General features: G+C 33.6%; 1 protein-coding gene and 1 pseudogene across 1 annotated transcript in view; both read right to left on the bottom strand.

The window, feature by feature from the left end:
- Positions 1-20,154, bottom strand: part of LRP1B (LDL receptor related protein 1B) — a 1,762,610-nt gene that overhangs the window by 1,541,052 nt on the left and 201,404 nt on the right. The gene's annotated exons all lie outside the window — the stretch shown is intronic.
- Positions 11,797-11,876, bottom strand: LOC119062364 (uncharacterized; annotated as a pseudogene).

The following is a 20,154-nucleotide window of genomic DNA, read 5'->3' as shown; positions in this document are numbered from 1 at the left end:
TTGTGTTATAAAGAAAAATGCAATTAGAAAGAAAAACCCATTAGCAATAATGAATATGAAAACTTCAATAGTTAAAAAAATTAAATGTGTTACATAGATAAACTAATATCATAGATGTAGCCAAAGAATGAATTGTAGATATGAATGTCAGATTAAAAAACATCAGGAAAGAATAAAGATGTGAAAAATGTATATCTTTGTATGAATGAAGTTAAATTTCTAAATGAAAAATTTGATATTTCTAATATATATATTTATTACAAATAATAGCTTGCATGTTATACTAAAATATAATGTAACAATGTAACACTTATACATAACTTGATGATGAAGAGAGGGAAATGATACTGAGGAATGGGGCTGAAAGAGAAAAATTAAATGTAATTTAAAGAAAGCTTGAATAAACCATGAGAAAAATATGCCGTGATCTGAAGAGCTTGATTAGCTCAAGCTCTTTGCAGCAGGTTAAAAATAGTGTAAAAGTGATAAAATTCAGCTGTTGGAGGCCATAAAACATTGTTTTTTTTTGTAAATCAAAGAAATATTATTGAAAACTAGGAAATCTCCTCGAATATGGATGTAGTATATTTTCAGCAAAATACAAATGTCCTTTGCCTCTGCTTTGTTCATGTGCATACTCACAATTAGCTGTTGTAAAGAAAATTCATATTCTTGAATAAATGTGGACATTAGTTTTTCTAGAACATCATTCCAAAATATTTCAAGAACTGGCACAAAATGAAGCATAAATACCTACCCTTTTTAGATGATAAGTGTTTACATCTAGTTAAAGCCGTCTGTTCTACAGGATTTCTCTCCTATTCGTGGGTGCAGTGGACAGTAAATTAGTCAGAAACCTGATTGAACAAGGATGCTGGAGCTTGTTAGCACTATATTAACCACTACCTACCTCTGAGCTTTAAGAGTCGGAAATGTTTCCAGTCACTCACATTCTCTAGTGTCACATTACAAAATTCATTTGCTAAGTGGATCTTTTTTACAGGGTTCAGATAAAATGTAGCACAGCTAGTATATTAAATCCAAGAACACAATTTAGTGCATTTGAAAGTATGGGTCTTTAGTAGAGGAATGATTCAGCATTGTCTGAAGTAGTAAGAAAACAAGAAACAACTACTATGTCCACCAATAGGTGAATAGTAAAAGTAGTGAATAATTTTACCTAAGTATTATAAATAATGAACATTATATATTTAGCATGAATTAATGTGATGCCCATGCTGTTTTATTAATGAAAGAAGAAGAGGAAATCATACAAAATATGATTCCATTTTTACTTTTTTTAACTTTCTTTAAATATATTTTATTGATTATGCTAGTACAGTTGTCCCACTTTTCCCCTTTCATTCCCCTCCACCCTGCACACCCTCTCCCACCCATATTCCCCTCCTTTAGTTCATGTCTATGTGTCATGAAGTTCTTTAGCTTCTACATTTCCCATACTATTCTTGACTTCCTCCTGTCTATTTTCTACCTGCCATTGATGCTATTTATTCTCTGTACCTTTTCCCCTTTTCTCCTCCTTCCACTCCCCTTTTGATAACCCTCCTTGTGATCTTCATTTCTGCAGTACTGTTCCTGTTCCAGTTGTTTGCTTAGTTTGTTTCTGTTTTTGTTTTAGGTGTGGTTGTTAATAATTGTGAGTTTGCTGTCATTTTACTATACATGTTTTTTACCTTCTTTTTCTTAGATAAGTCCTTTAACATTTTGTATAATAAGGGCTTGGTGATGATGAACTCCTTTAACTTGACCTTATCTGAGAAGCACTTTATCTGCCCTTCCATTCTAAATGAAAGCTTTGTAGATAGAGCAATCTTGGATGTAGGTCCTTGCCTTTCATGATTTGGAATGCTTCTTTCCTGCCAGGTCTCTTTTGAGAAGTCAGCTGACAGTCTGATGGGAAATCCTTTGTACGTGACTGTCTCCTTATCTCTTGCTGCTTCTAGGATTCTCTTTTTCATTTTAATCTTGGGTAATATAATTATGATGTGCCTTGGTGTGTTCCTCTTTGGGTGCAACTTCTTTGGGACTCTCTGAGCATCTTGGACTTCCTGGAAGTCTATTTCCTTTGCCAGATTGGGAAAGTTCTCCTTTATTATTTGTTTAAATAAGTTCTCCACTTGTTGCTCTTCCTCTTCCATTTCTGGTACCCCTATAATTCGTATGTTGGAATGTTTAAAGATGTCTTGGAGGTTCCTAAACCTCTCCTCATTATTTTGAAATCATTTCTTCCTTCTTTTCTGTTTGGTTGTTTCTTTCTTCCTTCTGGTCCACTCCATTGATTTGAGTCCCAGTTTTCTTCCCATCACTATTAGTTCCCTGTGCATTTTCCTTCATTTCACTTAGTGTAGCCTTCATTTTTTCACTTAATTTGTGACCATACTCAACCAGTTCTGTGAGCATCCTGATCACCAGTGCTTTAAACTGTGCATTTGATAGGTTGGCTATCTCTTTTTCTCTTAGATGTATTTGGTATGGAGCCTTGATCTGTTCTTCTATTTGGGCCATTTTTTTGTCTTGTTGTGCCTGTTATGTATGAGGGGTGGAGCCTTAGGTGTTCACCAGGGTGGGGCAACCCATCTCACTGGATTGTGATGCTGTATGTGGGGGTGGGGTCCGAGGGGGAACAATGGAGCTAGCTTCGCTTTTTGTCATATTTCAGTTCCTTCTACGCTTCACCAAGCAAACTGGGCCTTTCTGGTGCTGATTCCCATGTGGGTGGGTTTCTGTATGTTCTAGGACCCTGTGGGTCTCTCCAATGAACTCTCCTGTGAGACTGGGAGTCTCTCCCTGTACCTCAACACCCACAGGCGTTCTCAATAAGTTTTGAGGCTTTGTTTCCCAGTGCTGGCACCCTGGGTTGCACAGTCTGCTGGCTCACCAGTTTTGCCTTGTTTATCCACTTGCTAATGTGGCAAGCCACAGTCAACCAGCCGCCTTGCACACAGTGCACAGCTTCACAATCTCCGTCTTGCTGGGTCTGCCCATGACCACCCCATGCTCAGGGTCCGCCAGCCTCTGCCGAACCCTCTGCCCAGAGTTCACCCACTGCTAACTCATGTGCCCAGTGCCACCGATTTTTTTTTTTTTATTTTTGCTAGGACCCTTCTTCACTTAGCTGCCTAACTCTGCCCCTCCTACTGGTCTGGATGAATGTGTCTATTTTAACTCCTTGGTTGTCCAACTTCCATACAGTTCAATTTTCTGCAGTCTGGTTGTTATTTTGTTTCTAAATTATTGTTGTCCTTGTTTTGGTTGTGCAAGGAGACATCACTATGCCTCCATCTTGGCTAGAATTTCCATTTTTACTCTTTAAAACAGTAAATGAAAAAGAAAACCCTATATCACTGTGCATAATAGTTAAGACCAAAGTAAAGGATATAGTAGAATATACACTTAAATATTACTGGAAAGTCCGGGGAGGAATGATAAATTATAACTATTTTCTTATACACCTCTGCACTACTTGATATGTCACAAGAAACATGTGATGCTAAAAACATGGCTTCATGACAAAATGTGTGCATAGTTTAATGACATCTAAAATACTACTAAAATATATAACAAATATTGGCACTATTGAGAAAAGCCACTTGCATCCTAATCTTTTTTGTACACACATTCTATATTGACTAATTTTTGGTTGTTTTGAAAGGCAGGGGGAGAGAAAAAGAAACTAGATAATGTTCAAATATTTGGAAGCTGCTATGAGGGCATATTCTTTGAAAAATTCACTGTGTGAAATTTAATAACATCCATTTCACAAACCACAGAGTTTTCCTATCTCACAAATCAATTTTATTCTATTATATTGGTGAATTAGTTTCTTTTTGTGAATTGGTTTTTCCACTTTAACTGTTGGCCTTCTAATAGAAGGGGAAAGCATTTATTAGGAGTATAGAAAATAGTCCACATAATAGCCCTGTAATACTTCTTACTTATCATCTAACCTCTTCTCTTCATATTTTCCCATGCCTTAATGACCACCAGCTGTCACTATTGAATTAGCCTTGATGTGTAGCCACCACCCCTGTTCTTTCAAGGGGTAGATTGCTGAAGACATAATAATAAACAGTTCTAACAAGATTGTTACCCATCTGCCTCAAATTTTATTAGGAGACTGAAATCTAAATCAGGTAGCATGCCTCTTATTACATTTAAGTCATAGGGCAATTGATTTTGATGAGCCATTTAAAAATTGTTCCTTTTTTAAAAAATGATGATAATTATAAAGCTTTAAAAAGATAAAGAGCCCTGGCTGGCATAGCTCAGTGGATTGAGTGTGGGCCTGCGAACCACATGATCGCGGTTCGATTCCCAGTCAGGGCACATGCCTGGGTTGCTGGCCAGTTCCCAGTGGGGGACTCACGAGAGGCACCCACACATTGATATTTCTCTCCTTCCCTTCCTCTCCAAAAATAAATAAATAAATAAAAGTCTAAAAAGATAAAGAAAAAATTTAATATATGCCTCCTATGAATAGCGTGTGCTTATAGAAGTAAAATAGAATACAATTCTTCACTGGTATATTGCAGTAGTACATATATTAGTTTGTGTACATATGGAGTTGGGCTTTTTTAAGAGTTAAGTGAGGTCATATACTCCTTGAACTTCTCTGATTTATTTTTCACTTAGCAAGATACCCTCATGGTCAACTCATGTTCCCTTAATGACAGAATGTCCTTTTTCATGGCTGAATAATACTGCATCCATCCTTCAGTGGCCATGTTGGTTGTTTCTATGTCTTGGCTATTGTGAATAATACTTCAGTGTAAATGAGAGTGCAGATATCTCTTTAAGATAGCGATGTCATTTCCTGTGGATATGAAGTGGGACTGATTGATCATATGATCTATTTTTTTCTTTCTTGAGGAACCTCCATACTGTTTTTCATAGTGGTTGTGCCAATTTACATTTCCACCAAGTGTGCAAGGGTATCTTTTTCTCCATATACTCACCAATGCTTATCTTTTATCTTGAGAGAGAGAGAGAGAGAGAGAGAGAGGAGAGAGGAGGAGAGGGGAGGGAGGGGAGGGGAGGGGAGGGGAGGGGGGGGGGGGGGGGGGGGGGGGGGGGGGGGGGGGGGGGGGGGGGAGGAGAGGAGAGGAGAGGAATGTCAAGGAGCTTTTTCCCTATGTTTTCTTTTAGAACTTTTACCATTTCAGGACTTACACTTAAGTCTTTCATTCATTTTGAGTTGATTTTTATTAGTAATATAAGATAGGGATCAAAATCCATTCTATTGCAATTGAATATCCAGTTTTCTCAACACCATTGATTAAAAAGACTATCTTTTCCATGTTTGGCCTTTGGATTCTTTGTGAAATATTAGTTGACTGTACACACATGTGGGCTTGTTTCTGGACTTTCAATTATATTCTGTTTTCCTATATGTCTATTTCTATGTCAATACCATACAGTTTTATTGCTATAACTTTGCAGAATAGCTGGAAATCTGAAAGTGTGAAGCCACCAGCTTTTTCTTTTTTATCATGAGTACTTTGGCTATTCAGGATCCTTTGCAGATTCATGCAAATTTTAGAATCATTTTTTTCTATTCCTGTGAAAAATGCCATGGGGATTTTGGTAGAGATTCCATTGGTTTGGTAATATAAACATTTTAACACTATTAATTCTTCCAGTTTATGACTGGGGCTATATTTCCATTTATTTGTAGCTTCAATTTCTTTCATAAATGCCCTGTGGTTTACAGCATGCAGATCTTTTACCTCCTTGGTTAAATTTACTCCTAAGTATATTACTGTTTTTGAAAGCATTGTAAATCAAGTATTAATTTCTTTTTCAGGTATTTCATTACAAATGTATATAAATATAACTGATATTTTATTTTTATATCGTACCCTTTGTATTTACATAATTTGTTCTTTAGTTCTATCAGATTTTTTAACTTTTTTTACTGTTGTCTCCATTTCTCCCCCACTACTCCTCCACCAACTATCCCCACTTCCCACACTTGATCTTACCCTGTCTCTTTGTTTTTGCCCATGTGTTCTTCATACATGTTCCTGAAAAACATGGAGTCTTTGCAATTTTCTCTATACAAGATCATGGCACCTGCCAAGAGACAGTTTTGCTTTTGCTTTTTTAGTCAGTATGTCTTTCATTTCCTTTCTTGCATGACTTTTGTGTTAGAATTTTTAGTACTGGGATTATTGAATAGAACTGGTGAGAGTGGGCAACCTTGCCTTGTTCCTGATTTAGGAGAAAAAGCTTTCAGCATTTCACCATTGAGTATGATGTTAGCTGTGAGTTTTTTATACACAGCCTTTATCATTTTGAAGAGTATTTTACCTATACTCAATCTGTTAAGAGTTTTTATCATGAAAAGATGTTGAATTTTTTCAGCTGCTTTTTCTGCAACTGTTTAGAGTATCAATTATTTTTATCCTTTTATTCTATTAATGTCTTATTCTAATAATTACATTTATTGATTTTTATGTTGAACCATCCTTGTATCTCAGAGATAAATCTCACTTAATAAACCTGTATGATCAATTTCATATTCTATTTATTTCAGTTTACTAGAATTTTGTTGAGAATTTTTGCATCTGTAATCCAGAGATATTGGCCTGCAGTTCTTTTATTCTTACAATGTTCTTATCTGGCTTTGGTATCAGTTTAATGAGTAAACTTTTTAAATGAATTTGGAAGTGTTACTTCTTCTTCAAACTTTTTGGGAATAGTTTGAAAAGGAGTGGTATAAATTTGTGTTTAAGTATTGGTATAATTCCTTAGTGAAACCATCTGGTCCTGAGCAAATCTTCATTAAGAGGGTTTTGATTATGGCTTCAATATCCTTAGTCATTATTAGTCTGTTCAGGTTTTTCACTTCTTTAGTGGTGTCTTGATAGATTGTATATTTCTAGGAACTTATCCATTTCTTCTAAGTTATCCAATTTGTTGAAATATAATTATTTATAATATCCTCTTATGATGTTTTGTATTTCTGTGATATTTGTTATAATGCCTCCTCTTTTATTTATGATTTTGTCTATTTGAATCCTCTCCTTTTCTTGATTAGTGTAGCTAAAATTTTGTCAATTTCATTTATCTTTTTAAAACAACTCAGTTTCACTGATTTTAAGTTTGTCCCTAGTCTCTGTTTCACTTATTTCAACTCTAGTCTTTATTACTTCTTTCTGGTAACTTTGGATTTAGTTTTTATCCTTTTTCTACTTTTTGACTTTGAGGTATAAAATTAGGTGGCTTATATGAGCCTTTCTTTTTTCTTAATATTGAAATTTATTACTGTAGACTTCCCTCTTAGAACTGCTTTTGCTGCATCCTATAAGTTTTGTGTTGTGTTTTTATTTTTAAGTAACTAACATTTGAGCTCTGGCTGAGTGCACAGTTGGTTAAAGTGTCATCCTGACATTCCAGGGTTGTGGATTTGAACTCCAGTCAGGGCGCATACAATAATCTATCAATGAATGTATAAATAAGTGGAACAAGTTGGGTTGGGGGGGTCTCTTTTTTTTTTTTTAAAAAAAAAAAATTTTTGTAACATTAAGGATTTTTCTGTCTCCCTCTTTTTCTCTCTCTGATAAATTTATATATCAATAAATTTTAAAAAATAGCATTTGAATACCACTTGACAGTTTATAAATATGTTTTAATGTCAAATAATTTGTCAGTATATGAAAATACCCAGTGATTTATTTATTCTATGTGAATTTTAATAATGAAATAAATCATAGACATCTTAAGTAACTATTTCTTAGAAGAGAGGTTTGACAGAGAAATAAAAAGAGAGTCCTGGAATTGTTGTTTTTATCTTCTTTTTCAATCTTTGTATTAATCAGTTTGTGTTTAGAAACAAGTTCTCTAAGAGACTTAAACAAACTTTCTCCCTGGAAAATAGACCCTTGTTAAAGGGTTTAGATTCTACTTAATGACAACTTATTCTCCAGCCAGCACTGCAAGTAATTTCTTAGCATAAAGACTAGAAACATGCTTCAAAACATCATTAATTTTTCTATTGCTCCTCCTCATTCTATTATTTTTTAATCAAAACCATCTGCACTGTGTAGCATTTCAGTCAAACACTGCCACGATTGTGATATCTGGTTCAAGTTCTTTTCTATCTCTCTCTCTACCTCCCCTTCTCCCATTTTTTAGCCCTTTTATTTCAAACTTCAATAGCAGTTATTGTTAATGTTGACCATTTGGACATTTAATCATGTATAACTTCATGAAATGGGAACAGTCAAGGAAGTTAGAGTCGGTGTATAATTTCCAAACATCGTTAGTGGCAAGAATAGGAAATAAGGGATGATAATGAGAACTAGTGACACAGACTTTTCAAACTTGGAAGTAAACCACTGTGCAAGGAGGAAAAAAATGAGGGGAAGTTTATGTCACTGGCAGTTGGTTAATCTAAGAAGATCAATATGAATGAACAAATGTAAAGTTTTACATGTGACACAATTTCTACAACCTTTTAAATTATAGTCTCTCTCCCCACCATGTTTGTGTATGTCTATTTTGTAGTCTTAGAGTCTTAAAAGGCCATGTACACATCACAGATACTCCACAATTTTTGGTTGTGATAATTTACAAATGCCAAAAAAAAAGAACAGAGAGATTGATTATTAATACTTTGTCAATCCTACAACTAAAATAGTATAAATTCATGTTTTCTAATGTATACATTTATAACAGTAATATAAATTTCCACTTGCCTTTTAAGCATTTTATTAGTTCTATTCTTTCTAATTACACAATTTTACTTCTGATATTATCATTATCAAGTTTTATGAATTAGGAACGTAGGTGAGAACTCAATTATGTTGACAGAATCTTGTGATTCTGTCTTTCATTCAATCCCTAAAAGTGAACCAAATACTCAGACTTCAACATCTAGTATGTAATTGCATAAAATATTATTCCAGAAAGCTATATTATTTCAAGAGAAAATCGCTTCCCTTAGAGGCTGAAAAATCATATCCAGATTAAATATACATTTATAATTTCTTATTCTAATAAGGTAATTTAACTTTTTTTATTTAGTTATTTTTCGAGTACAGTTTTTTGTCTATTTCTCCCATCCCAGCCCCACCCTGCCCCGTGCTCCCCACCTCCCTCTCATTTCCATCCCCCTTAGTTCTCGTCCCTGTGTCCTTCCTATTTGTTCCTCCAAATCCCTCCCATTTTTTCCCCTTAAATTCCCTTCCATCTCCCCTCTGGTCACTGTCCCCTTGTTCTCTATTTCAGTGTCTTTGTTTTTATTCTGCTTGCTTAGTATGAGGTACTTTAACTTTATATACTGCAATGAAAAGAACTATATTTTAATGGCATGCTTTATGGATACATATTATTGTTTTTAGTAATTCACACTTCCCTTGAATCCTTGAAAAAAAATAGTGAAGTTCTTTGCTTAGAAGGTAAATATTTTGAATCTATAAATTTCTTTGGGTACTATGGACATTTTGATGATGTTAACTCTTCCAGTCCATGAACAAGTTATACACTTCCATTTATTTGTATCTTCTTTAATTTTTTTCTTCAGTGCTCTGTAGTTTTCTAAGTACATATCTTTTACCTCCCTGGTTAACTTTATTCCTAGGCATTTTATTTTTTTTGTTGTAATAGCAGATGCAATTTTCCCCTAATTTCTGTTTCTGATGTTTCATTTTTAGTGTACAAGAATGCCTTCAATTTCAGAATATTTACTTTGTATCCAGCTTGTTTTGCCAAATTCGGTAATTAGGTTTAGAAGTTTTTTGGTGGAGTATATAGGATTTTCTATGTACACTATCATGTCATCTGCAAACAATGACTGTTTTACTTCCTTCTTTACAATTTGAATGTCTTTTATTTCTTTTTCTTGTATGATCACTATGGTTAGAACTTCCAATATTATGTTGAATAGTAATGGTAAAAGCAGACATCTTTGTTTTTCTCCTGATCTTAGTGGGAGAGATTTTAGGTTTTGCTCACTGAATATGATGTTGGCTATAGGTTTCTTATATATGGCTTTTATGCCTTTTGACCTGGCAATTCTACTGCTTGTATTACACCCTAAGAATCCTGAAACACCAATTCAAAAAAACCTATGCACTCCAATATTCATAACAGTGTTATTTATGATAGCTAAGTGCTGGAAACGGCCTAAGTGTCCATCAGTTAGTGAGTGAGTCAAAAAACTGTGGTAAATCTACACAATGGGATACTACACAGCATAAAGAAAAAGGAACACTTACCTTTCCAGATAGCAATGGATAGAACTAGAGAGTGTATTATGCTAAGTGAAATAACTCAGTCGGTGAAAGACAAATACCATGTGATCTCACATACAAGTAGAACCTAATCAACAAAACAAACAAGCAAGCAAAATAGAACTGGAGACATGGAGATAAAGAACAAAGTGAGAGTAACCAGAAGAGAGGTAGGGAGGGGATAATAGAGTAAAGAAGGGGAAGGATCAAGTCAAACAACATATGTAAAGGACCAATGGACAAAGACAACAGAAGGAAAGATTGAAAGTGGGAGGTAGAGGGTGGGAAGGGCAGAGGAGAGTATAATGCACAAATGGGGACAACTTTAATTGAATAACGATAAAACCATACTTTTTTCAAAAAACAGCTTTCTGATAGAAAAAAATATATATGTAGAATATTATCTAAAATCTTTAAAATCTAAAGTTTCTTTTTTTATTGTTCAATTACAGACTTTTACACAATGGTATACTACTTGGCTATAAAAAAGAAGAGAGTTTTACCTTTTGCCACAGTATGGATGGACCTGGAAAAAATTATGCTAAGGGAAATTAGCTAGTCAGAGAAAGAGGAATACTATATGACTTCATTCATATGTGGAATCTAATGAACAAACTGAACTAACAGGAAAATGGGGACAGATTCATCAGATGGAGAGCAGGATGACAGGTAATGTGGGGGAGGTGAGGGAGTGGAGGGGTGGAGCAAAAAAAAATAAGGACTCAGGGACATGGACAACAGTGTGATGAATGCTGAGGGCAGGGAGTATAAGGGGACTGAATGTAATGGAAAAAAATACAATAAAGATCGAATAAAAAGTAAAATAAAAAAGAATCAATCTGATCTCCATACAACACTGACTAAGTTACAGGAAATGAAGTCATAAACTCATTTGTACTTTACACACAGATCAAGGAAGATTGTTATATTTGCTTCTGGTTCTCAAGGCTTAGGCTAGACAATGTCCTGGAAATGACCCCTGTTGAAACCAGCAGGAGACAATTAACTTTCTTCCATTTTACATTTTAGCCTGAGCGCAGGAAGATCCAAGCTTCTCAATATTTCTATTAATGGCACAGATATCACATAGGGATCGACTTAGCAGAGCTGACAGAGACAAGCCCCTGGAAGCAATTTCTGACTCTGCTAGGCAAGGAAATCTATTGGGTCATTTCTACTCTGCAAAACCAAGTGCAAAGAGTATATAGACTTTGAACTTCTTGAATATAAATGTTGGCCCTCTATATGTAATGTAACCTTGGCAAACTACTTAACATATTTAAGTCTTGATTGCAGTAAAATAGCTTCTATCTGATAGTAAAATGGAAAAGATTTATGAAAAAATGAGAAAAGCTTTAGAGGGTTTCATATATAGTAGGCATTAAGTGGAAATTATTAACAAGTACCATATTTTGCTCATTCCTTTTTAATGACTGATGTCATCTTGGTATACAAAATAGTCAACATCTAAATAATTTTTCTTCTCTGTCACATTAAATGTTATCCCTAAAAGCATTTAAAAATAAATGCATAAAATGTTAAAATGTAAATTGTTTTAAATTTTTTAAATGATAAGAACAAATACTACACTTGATCTTAGACAAAAGGCTGAGAAGTGATTGGGTCACAAAGTAATGTGTATAAAGTACCCATGGACAAAGCTGAAGGGGAGAAAGGATGGAGAGTGGTAGTTGGGGGTGGGTGGGTTGGGGAAAAGTGGTGGTGGGAAAATGGAGACAACTCTATTTGAACAACAATAAAAAATGATTTTAAAAAAGATCTAGTAAGAAAAAAAATTTAATGCTATTGATCCTTGTGATCAGACACTAGGTGGCTATAGGTTCCAAGTGATAGAATAAGGTAAAATTACTTTTTTTTTAACAAATGTCTCCACAGCTTTGGGTTTTGTGACTTGCTGAATGTATGCATATTCTGTTTCCCTGAGGTTGAAGGTTTAACTCTTTTTCTATTGTATCCCTGAGCAGAGTTCTAACATCTACATAGCCAATTGTAACTGTTTATAAGATTTCAGACCTGCAAACTCTGAAAATAATAAACAATGCAAATAATAACCAAAATCTAAAATCAGCTTCATCTCTTAACTCTCACTAATCCCCACCTATTACACAGTCCACACAACCAACATTCTATGTAGTTCATATAACCCTTAAGCAAATGTCTTAATGGTTGATTTAATAACCCACATTGGAATCCTAATTTGAAGCAGCATTCACATATTATCCTTTATTATATAAACAATTTAAGTATATATAAGTTGTGAGACTCATTGTAATATGTATACTTTTGATAATATAATTTAATCTTCTTCTGCTAAATCTTTTCTGTGCAGTGAATTACATTAATAACCTTGTTCTATAAAAAGAATTTAAGTCCATATAATGATGCTCCTGACATGAACTTTTTTCTCAAAATCCTGTACTATAGCAGTAATAAAATACATGTATTCATTATGCAATGTCGATTCAGAATAAGGTTCACATTTTTCAAGACTCCAGTTAGAGAGTTGATTAATTTGTTTGTTATTTACTAATTTGGGATCATATCTTTTGCCTCTTTGACTAAGTCATAAGCCCCTTAGAGGTAGTGTTTCTATATAGTACTTTAAATATGCTATATATTCAATAAATAGCAATTCATTGATTACTAAAACATTTAGAACACAATACATTTACATGAAAAGTTAGAACTCATTTCTATAATCTTTCAAATCATTTATCAGTTTGATAGCAAAATTACTGTAAACAGTCATCATCACATGATCCATGGGTAAACACCTGAATTATGAGAAGTATCTACTAAAGCAACAATGTTCAGAACCATTCCCTCTCTTAGTCTAAAGTAACAAAAGTTTTGAATTAAAAAAAAAATTATTTATTTTTAGAGAGAGGGGAAGGAAAGGAGAAAGAGTGGGAGAGAAACATCAATGTGTGGTTGCCTCTCATGTGTCCCCTAGTGGGGACCTAGCCAGCAATCCAGGCATGTGCCCTGACTGGGAACCAAACCTGCAACCCTTTGCTTCATAGCAACCCTGTGCTCAATCCACTGAGCTACTATACCAGCAAGGGAAAAGTTTTGAATTTTTAAAAAGGAAGTCATATTTTACAAAATTTTGTCTCTGTATGTTTCTCTCCATCTTTTAAATGAGTCTTTGATTCTTTAGAGAAAAAACTGTCCATATTTTGATCAGCAGATAATACATACCTTATTGTGTGGTAGACATTTAATGATTTTGCTACTCTTGAGTGGTATGTATCCAGTAGAGGTATCCTAACCAGCGATGTGCTTCCCTTAGTTCTTTTCTAATTTGCTTTTCCAACCTCCAGTTAATTTCTGTGCTATTCTTCCAATAAATTCCTTTTCTTTAGTTAACTGCAATAATTTGCAGTTGTTGCAACCAAGGACTCCGAAAAATATATATAGTGGTCTGTTCATGCTATTGTTAGCATGAGTCTTTTCTGTACTTGCCTGAAAGGACTGATAGTAAAATCACAAATCTTTCTTGAGCTCTGCTTGCTACCAATATTTGTGGCATCTACTTTCCCTCATCCTTCTTCCCCAGCTGTGATCTCGATGATAGTCATCTTGTCTTGAACAGTACTAGTCAAACTGAATCTTGAGTTTAGCTCTGTAAAAAGATGCTCCTCTATTCTAAAGTTGATGTGATGCAGTGTGTCTTTTAGGTGATTTCCCTCCCCTTCCAGTTCACACCTGTGTAAATTCAGCTGACTTCAAAGGACCCATGCTATCATCCATTTTCCTCAAAGGTGGTAGTGGGGCAAATCTGTATTACAGGAAGAAGTGACTTCCAATTCAGGAGGCCAGATATACTCTGTGACCTGCCACTAGGTGATATTTTCTCCATCACAAAATTCAGGAAAAGAATGACATTTGAATCAATTTTAGACTCTACTATTTTCAAAGTCTTTAATATACACTCTCTTTCACCTCATTTAGAAATGAGGTTGTTATAAAGTACTTTATTTATTTTAGTCATATAATCTTGGTATTATAAGTTGTGTGAAAAGAGGCTATATGCAAGTATTTTAAAATAATACTACATCATTGAAACACATAAGAAACAACCTTTAGAACACTATTTGGGCTTGTGGATATTAACGATAATCAAGTCTTTGAAGCAAGAAATGTTATTGGCTAAACATATATATTTTACAGTTTTTACATGTTTATATTATTCTTTAATAAATTAATTGAAAAATAATTTACAAAGATCATGTACAGCTTTCATGTTGTTCATATCTAAAAGCAGACTTCCTGAATAACCACACTGATATCTGATGGCAGAATCATATGACCCAGAGCCCATATCTGTTTCTGTCTTTTGCTTTGCAGGACAGCACCCAACCACTAAGCCATACCTCTCAGGGCTTCATACCTGTTTCTAGATATGGCTATAAGACAATGTCTCTGAACTTGGCATATTAAAAACATAAAATCTGGCAGTGTCATTTGACTGAATTTACACTTTGAAGCTGAAACAAAATTAAGATATAAAAATTAAAGGAAAGAAGTAAGGAGATATCGCTGTGATAAGTCAGTCCACTATCTTGGGCCTCAGAGATTTTTGATCCAGAACCAAAAGTTATGTCAGGATTGACTGTGGTTTCTTTGTTATAGGCCTATATTTGCTTGGGCTGGTATAGGCCTGAAATGTCCCTGATACCACATTGTTAACCTGCCAAGGGTATCTTAATAAGAGAGAATAAGAGAGCATATTCAGGGGACTGTTTATAAATAGAAAGTTGACTTAGAGTGTCTGTAGTTTTCTTTATTTTTGCCTAATCTAGATTTCTGTTAAGCCACATGTCAAAATTCTCCAAAATTGTCCAGCATTTGAAAATATATATTCAAGAAGAGGCTTGGAAGTAAAGACTTATTCTTTACCAAATATTTACTCACATATCAACAAATAGTGTCAAGATTAAATTAAAGGTCATTTTCAATGCCAAACACTAGACACATCTCCACTCTGACGTACTATTACTCTTGAGAAAATAACTTCAATATATGTACACAACACATGCAAATAAAATCTCACCAGTGTTACTCATAAGCAGTCTACCTTTCAAAGTTTTCATCATTAAGTTTTATTTGATATCACAATGCAAAAATCAATGACATGCATAATATTCACATAAAGCCATATTCAAAACTGCTTGATTTTTAAATATAGAATCCATATTTTAGGTATGGATTTTCTTAATTGCCCTTACATATATGATCCACATATATTTGCTGTTTTACAGGAAAACTTTTTCCTCAATTTTCACAAACTATTGGAGAAATTTAATTTTAAACTTTTCTTCTTTCTTATGATGGAAGCAAATATTTTTTTAAAAATCCTAAATCTCAGGTGTGCTTTGTTTTCTTTAAATTGTTCTTTCTTTAAATTGTCCCTAAAGTACAGTGTAAGTACAACTATGTGGAAATAGAATTTATTTCATTTATTACATTAATACTGATTTTGCATGAACTGAGCACAGGGCTAGCATCTGAATTTTGGAGATGAGTAAAATATGATCTCTGTTTTTTACAGGCTCATAAAATCAAGCCAGGGTGGCCCAGAGCTAAAAAAAAAATAACTGTTGTTACAACACAAATAACCCAGGTTAGCTTTCAAAATATTGTGAGGACCCAAAACTCATAGAAGTAGTGACTACAGAAAGTGCAGCTTAACTTTTTCATTTACTCATGGCCTAAAAGAGCTATGCAAAGTGCCCACATCATTTTCAGGAACATATGGTACATTCTGGCACATTTAAGCCACCACATTTTAGATTTTAAAATCTCTAAGACTGTAAAACACTGAAACTCTGGCCTATGTTAATGTCTTGGGACTTTTAACTATTAATCTATGTAATGTTACAACCAGTTCATCTATAAAAGATATTAATGATTTTAAGTACTAGAGCTGCATCATTATAATGACCATATTCCCCTTAGTTTAATTTTAACATTTGTAAAAACAAAACTTGACATTTTAAGTCAGCAGGAGAGACTTATTACAGAACAGAATACATCTATCTGTCCTAAATGTCATAATTATTGGACAAGAGTCTGCCAAGTAAGTTACTCCTTGGGGACTTTGGAGATACTCAATTTTCAAGACACGCAGGAACTATTAGTGAACTGCTTGATTGATTTATGCAGTAGAATGCTCAGTGGTGATAGTCCAAATATCAGTCTTTTGTGAAAATTGATCCTTCAAAATGCACACCAATCAGTGCAGTGGATGAGCAGACAAGATGTATGTTATTCTGGTCTTCGATTAACTCATACTGTTGGTTTGGGATTTAGACCAATTTAGCTATACATAAGAAGAGAGGTATTCATCATGTAATGAATTTAAACTCATGGCATTTTAAAAGCAGACAAATTTGTAGAATTTTTAAAGCCAAATCCTCATTTTATAGATACAGAAACTGATTTAGCAAACATTGTCATACTCATTAAGGCATAGTCTCTATTCACTTTGCCTCCTTATATTTTGATATTTTGGATTTTATATACTTTACATTAAATGTAACTGCCTATTATTAAAAGGAAAATTATTATTTTCAGCTTTGTAGAGGCCACAAGCTCTTCTACACCTATGAGATGTCAAACATGCTGTTATTTTCTCCTCAGAGCTTATGTAACCAATACACAGAAATACACCCCAATACATATGTGTTATTTTATGAGGATGGAAAAAATACATACACACTGTAGGGTTTTGGGAAGTCTAGAGACCTCTAATAATTGCTATGATTAATTTAAAGTGTATGTTCTTACATACCAAGCAGAAAATATTATTATAGACTCTGCACAATGGGAACTTGGACTGATATTAAGACAACTGAGAAGATACATATCTCAGGATATATAAGTCTACAATCTAATAGTGTGTGTGTGGTGAGGGATGGAGGAACCAGACATTCACATGAATGATCATACCACAAAGAGCTAGGGAAAAAAAGAAAGTGCTTTTATATTTCAAAAGGGGGTGGTAGAGAAATCAACTCAAATGGCAGGGGTTGGAAAGAAAAAAAAGATTTTCTTTTGGTGTTTGAGGTTAATCTCAAAGAGTAGGTAGAATTTTACTCAGGAAAGGAAGGGAAAACTCTGTTTAGATTCCCACCATCAGTTCAATTTGGTACTAAAGGACAGTTAACTAAGTAATCATCTAAAGGTTTCTCTCTTGATTCTTGAATTTACTTCAAAATTACAATGACTAAAATGTTTCTATACTGATAATTTATAAGAAGAAAGAGGTTTTTAAAAAGCTTTCATTCATTAAGTGCACATCATGGACATATTTATGTGGCTGAATTCTTCTATTAAAAAGTTGAAATTTGAATTTTACTTTAAAAATACCTATTTTTTGAAAAGAGGCATTTTGTGCAAAAAAAAACCCACCCTGATTTCAAAATGAATGGGATTTTGGAAAATATATTTGAAAAGATTAGTAGGGCAACAGTATGTGGTGCCTAGTGATGGACAGTGATGTAAACAAAGTAAAAAATATGGAGATATAGGTTGAATCATTTCTTAATCTATAACAATTATTTTCCTGGAAGCAATAGAGATTTAACAGGTATTTGAGAAGAAAAGTGATGGTATCAGCTTTGGCCTCGGGAAGATAACTGGCAGCAAATAGGACTGGATAGAAAACAATTTCGTCAGCAGTAGAAAGAAAAATCATGTTCATACAATTTCTTTGAATCTAAAAGTGACCAAAAAGACAGCCTCAATGTATACTTTAAGCAAATTTTAAAATAAAAACTAAGATTTAGGCATGTCTCTAGTACTTTGTAAGTCATGAGTTTATCACATCTTCCTAATTCTTTGTAAGAAAGCCATAGCTGGTTTTTAAACATTAAAGGCATTAAATAAAATATTTTAGTTTGAAAAGTAGGGCATTTTAAGAAATGACAAAGAATTATTTGCAATTATAAAGTACTATAATACAAGCAAAGAATATTCTTTTATCACCATAAGAAGCAAAGTGATGACTTAGGGCCTCCGAATATTTGCATCTTCTTTCTTAATCCATGGAAGCCTGCAATTTTACATTTTTCATCAGACTTTAAAATACACTCAGACTTTTTCATAATACATTTCTTAGAAGAGTTATATTGTGCTTGTATAAGTATATTTCTTAAGAAGAAAACAAACTTCAAATTACATTATAAGTATTGGTTACTGTAAAGTATTAACTACAAAACTTAAAAGTGATATAACTTCAGAAAAACCTTGATTTTTAACTCATGACCATCTTAGAATATTTTTATGGCTCAAGTAACTTTCACAAATTTTTAGCTACCTTTTGTTAGTTTTTTTAAATAAATTTATTTTTAAAAAGAATATGCCGATTTTCCTAAAACAAATATATGATTTAATATCTGTTATGAAGCAAATCTATACAAAATGATAGCTTTTTTTACATTTCTTAATCACTATGGCCATAAATTATTTATGAATAATGCATTGTCTCTGTTTTGACTTATAAAGTATGGCTGGCAAACTTGACCTTTCATTTTCCATTTATTTATCTAACATCTAATTCACTGTTATTTTTCCACTCATCTATAGTAAGTAGAATTATAGAATCACTCTGGGTATTATAAAATCCTATCAGAATATTTAATATGAATATATTTTATTAGAATATTTTTCAAAATCAAAGTAATTTGCTATCTATGTCACATATATTACTTGTAATACCTTTGTTTAGAAATTCCTAGGTAATGATTTTATTATCTTATTAACTAGATCCAAATACTTATATCTATTTAAATTTTAAGGAAAAATTTTAAAAAGAGAAATTAGAGTTTTCAATATACTTAAAATGCCTAAATTTAAAATACCTTAATTGTTAGGTATAATTATCTTCAGAAAATTAAACCTCCTCCCACAATTGGTTATAAAAAATTTAGCACTGCATCTTTTTAAAAAATCAAAGAGAAAGATGGTATCCATAGAAGTTGGAATCCACTAAGGAGTGTGTATCAACTCACCCGCCAAATCAATTAGCCCTGAAAATGAATGACACTGGAGTTTTGGGCATATGCCCAGCCATCGCTGGCAGTTAGTGGTGTATAAGCAGGGGACAGGATCGAGGCCCAGGGGCTTAGGGCTCTCTCTACCCCTAAGAAGCCCACCACACCCCATGGAGGAACACAGGTACAGAAAATGAATAAGTACCAATCAATAACAACCTTAAACATAAAGGGATTAAGTGCCACAATCAAAAGACATAGAATAGCTGAATGGATGAGAAGTCATGACCCACACATATGCTGCCTACAAGAGACCCACCTCAGGACAAAAGACTTACACAGACTGAAAGTGAAGGGCTAGAAACAAATATTCCAAGCAAATGGACAAGAAAAAAAAAGCCAGGGTAGCAATACTCAGACAAAATAGACTTCAAAACAAAGCCATAGAGACCCAATAGGTCACTTCACAATATTCAAGGAAAGAATCCATCAAGAAGACATACACATTGTAAATATATATGCACCCAACATAGGAGCACCCAAACACATAAATAAAATCTTGGCAGATTTCAAGAAAGATATTGATAAGCAACAGTTATACTAGTGTGTTGCTTATTAATATCTTAAACATTTAAGTGCTATCACACTTAAACTAGAATTTTAACACCCCACTGTCAAAAATGGACAGATCTTCCAAACAAAATATCAACAAAGATATTGTGGCACTGAACAATGATCTAAATCAAATGGACTTAACTGATATATATATATATATATATATATATATATATATATATATACCTTTCATTCCAAAGATGTAAAATACACATTTTTTTCAAATGCACATGGAATATTTTCAAAGATAGAACACATGACAG

Source organism: Artibeus jamaicensis, unplaced genomic scaffold (assembly GCF_021234435.1).
Source record: "Artibeus jamaicensis isolate MK-2021 breed Jamaican fruit bat unplaced genomic scaffold, CSHL_Jam_final contig_935, whole genome shotgun sequence".
In the NCBI taxonomy this organism is placed as follows: Eukaryota; Metazoa; Chordata; class Mammalia; order Chiroptera; family Phyllostomidae; genus Artibeus; species Artibeus jamaicensis.
Note: the sequence above shows the minus strand (reverse complement) of the source record. Positions and strands in the feature narration are given on the sequence as shown.